Raw genomic sequence first — 4,449 nt, 5'->3', positions numbered from 1 at the left:
TAGAGACATTTGGAGGAAAGAGAAACAGCTGTATGACTATCAAGAGCTCAGACTGAAAAATAATTCTAAGCAGAGAAGAGAGAGTGGAAAGGTAGAAGGAATATATAGAAGGTCTATATGGGGAAACAAACTTAAGAACAATATTGTGGAAAGAAAGAGAAAGTAGGTGAAGATGAGATTGGAGATATGATAGTGCAAGAAGAATCTGTCAGATCACTGAAATACAAAAGTCAAAACAAGGTGCCTGTAGTATATGACATTCTCTCATAACTATTGATATCCTTGGGAACACCAGCCATGGCAACACTATTCCACGTGGTTTGCAAGATGTATGTGATAGATAAAACATCCTCAGACTTCAAGAAGAATGTAATAATTCCAATTCCAAGGAAAGCAAGTGCTGACAGGTATGAATGTCACTGACCTGAATGAGATTTTCACTCTGCAGTGGAGTGTGCACTGATATGAAACTTCCTGGCAGATTAAAACTGTGTGCTGGACCGAGACTCAAACTCAGGACCTTTGCCTTTCACGGGCAAGTGCTCTACCAACTGAGCTACCCAAGCACAACTCACGACCCATCCTCACAGCTTCACTTCTGCCAATACCTCGTCTCCTACCTTCAAAACTTTACAGAAGCTCCCATGCGAACCTTGCAGAAAGTTCGAGTCTTGGTCCGGCACACAGTTTTAATCATCACTGACCTATCAGTTTAATGAATTATTGTTGCAAAATACTGACACAAATTATTTACAGAAGAATGGAAATGACTGACAGACACAAATAATGAGGGAGATCAGTTAGAGTTCCTCAGAACTGTAGAAACATGTGAGACCATACTGATCCTGTAACTTAGAAGATACGTTAAGGAAAAGCAAATGTAGATTTAAGGCATTTGTCGATTCAGAGAAAACTTTTGGCAGAGTTGACTGAAATAAACTTGTAAGATACTGAAGGTAGTAGCAGAAAAAGTAGGGAGGAAAGGCTTATATACAACTTGTTCAGAAACCAGTCAGCATTAATAAGGGTGGAGGGTATGAAAGGAAAGTAGTAGGTTAGAAGGGAGTGAAACAGGGCTGCAGCCTATCCCCGATGTTTTTCAGTCCATACACTGAGCAAGCAGTAAAGGAAACCAAATAAAAATTTGTAGAAGGAATTAAAATTCATGGGGAAGAAATAAAAACTTTGAAGTTTGCTGATGTCATTACAGTTCTGTCAGAGATAGCAAAGGATGTGGATGAGCAGTTGAACAGAATGGACTGTGTCTTGAAAGGAGAATATAAGATGAACATAAACAAAAGCAAATGTAGAGAGGATATGAAATGCACACTGGATATAGCAAGGAAATCATTTCTGAAAAAGAGGAATTTGTTAACATCTAATATAAGTCTTTTCTGAAGTATTTTCCTGGAGTGTAGCCTGGCAAATAAAGTGCAATGTGGACAATAACCAGTTCAGATAAGAAGAGAACAGAAGCTATTGAAATGTGGTGCTATATAAAAATGCTGAAGATTTGATGAGTATATCACATAACTAATGAGGAGGTACTGGTCAGAATTAGGGACAAAAGAAATTTATGGCGCACCTTGAATAAATGACGGGATCAATTGATTGGACACAATCTGAGACAGCAAGAAACCAGCAGTTTAATACTGGAGGGAACATTAGAGGGTAAAAATTGTAGAGGGAGACCAAGAGGTGAATACAGTGAGGAGATTCAAATTGATGTAGGTTGCAGTAACTATTTAGAGATGAAGAGGCTTGCAGAGGATAGAGTAACATGGAGAGCTGCATCTAACCAGGTTTTGGAATGAAGACCACAACAACAATATATTAAAACAATGCATTAGGCGTTGATGCAAACAAATTTTTGACGTTATATTAAAACATTTTAGGCATTTTATTGTTATTATTATAATCATAATCATAGCCATCTGGAGCATGTTGAAGGAGTGGGTGATGGTAAGTTAGATTTTGAGGAAAGCCCAGCATTCGTGGTGATGGCTCAGCCCCTTGTTCTTTGTTTTAGTCGTCTTCTATGTAGCAGTGTGTCATAAATAATACATATGAACCACATATTATGTTGTGTTAGCCAGATATTCTGCACTAATTGGCTGATATGTGCTCCTGGGGAATCACCACAGCAATTTACTGTTCAAACCATAAGAAAGGTATGTTGATAGCCAGTAAAGACACTGATGATAACACTGTTGAGCACCTTAAATCCACCATTATAAAGAACAATATGCACACTGAAATAAAATTATTGTTGTGATTCTTGAAGTTTTCCCGGCAGATAGAATATTCCATCATCTTTCTGGCATGTTTTTGGGATTGCAGTATCTCTTCCTCTGATACTGCAGCTGATACCCAAACAGCCATATTCAAGATGAACTGGTGACCGAATTAAAATCACTTGACACAATTTTATACTGTAGAATAAATAGTCTTTTGTCACAGATATGGCAATAGTAGATAAAACTTTACGTGTCTAAGAGTAAAACGTAATAAATGCTGAATAAACAAATCCAGGGTGATTACAAATTATTTGGTTTGTTATTGAAATTCATGCCATGTGTTCGGATGCCAGGTAGTGTAATCTTAGAACAATAATTCCTCTGAGTGAGCAGATATGGAATGAGTGGTTCCCATGATTTGCTGAAACCATTTTGGTTCAGTAGGTTTTTGCTAATTGTATTTTCACAGTTCCCTTGACCACTGAATCCCAATATCCTTGATCACTGAGTCCCAATATTATGAGATTGCAGTCAGGATCTGACGTTTCCCATAATCCATGAAATTACCAGTGGAGTACAATGTTTTGATACACCCACATGTCACAGCCAGTGATCTGTTCACTGTGGATGCACACCAGATTCAAACTCCTATACGAATTGGCAAAATCCTGAGTAATGAGAATAATGGGCAAAGGGCAGTACATTCATAGTGTGTGGATAAGTCAAGAATTTGGGCCTGACAGGAGGCGGGCTAGGGTAGAATGTGCAGTTATGATGACTACTGTGTTTGGATGGTGCAGTGGTTAATGTGTCTCCCTGAGTAAGCAGGAGACCCAATTTCAAATACTGGTCTTGCACAAATTTTCAACTTTCCCCACTGATTTAAATCAGTGCCATCTTGCAGCCAATGTCTGTAATTCCTTTGTATCTTAAAATTATTGTTGATGTTCAGTGAACAGTTGTGTTTCAGTGCATTAATCAATGGCATATATGTACCAAGAGCATGATTCATATCCAAGTGCTTCACAGTAAAACCTACAAACATTGTTCTCCAGCACCGACTCATGAGTTGCTAAACAAAGTTTCAAAGTCCTGCATTGATTATGAACTATTCACCTCCAGACATCTTTTATTTTGTGCGTTTCTAGAAGAGTTAGGAACTGTTAATTTCTAATTTTTAACAGTAAATAAGACATGCTTAATAAAATCTGTTTCGTTGAAGAAGTAGACTTACAACAAATTCTTTAAATACCATCTGTGATATTCCCACTTACAGATATGGCATTGTTAAGACAATGAATTAGCTTTCAGGACATACATATTAAAGCTTCTTTGGTGCTTGTAAATTTCTTCTGGCAAGTGCTCGGATGATACCATTGAACTGAGCATAGATAATTTCTAGCCTCATTCTTCTCTACTTTGAACTAGCCTCATTCTTCTCTACTTTGAACTGCATCACCAACAGATAATTAATCCCCAATCTTTGTTCTTCCATTTTGTACATTCCATCATTTGCATTCAGCTTGTAGTCACAATGGCATGGCTTCTGAATATTATTATTTTCATTATGTCTACACATCTTCACTTACTAAAAGCCAGCAAAGCTAGCAGAATGATTGCCAGACTTCAAATTGAAGTTAAATCAGTTTTTGAAACCTTCGTGTAATAGCAATTAATTATCCTTGGAATGCTTGGCAAATTTTGCTCTAACCTCACACATTTATTTACTTAGTTCCATGGGCCCATACAGTGATGAGTTTGGTTTGGATGTGGAACATGTCAAGATTATGACTACATAATTTACATGTATATTCAATTACAATTTTCTATTCAGATGATACTTCAATATTACAAATAAAACAGAATACAATTATTACCCTTACTCTTCAATAGTAGCATGTTCAGAACATTTTAACAGACATAATTATTATAATACTATTGGACAATCAGTTGAGTGATACAATATGCAGTAAAAATATGTGTACATGCTACACAGTGTTTAATGAAAATATCATAATCTACATAAAATACTTATACCAAAATTTAAAACCCATTAAACTGTTTGCTTTGCCATTTCTTTGGTATGCTATCTTTCACAAATTACTCAGCAAAGTTGCACCAGTGGTTCAAGAGGAATTGGCATAGTTTAGTTTTGAAAAATGATTCATTTGAAGTGCACATCAATGGCAAAGCAGTTATGAGACAGTTAGAG

Source organism: Schistocerca gregaria, chromosome 2, assembly GCF_023897955.1.
Source record: "Schistocerca gregaria isolate iqSchGreg1 chromosome 2, iqSchGreg1.2, whole genome shotgun sequence".
NCBI classification, from domain to species: Eukaryota; Metazoa; Arthropoda; class Insecta; order Orthoptera; family Acrididae; genus Schistocerca; species Schistocerca gregaria.
The sequence above is the reverse complement of the archived record's forward strand: the minus strand, read 5'-3'. Positions refer to the sequence as shown.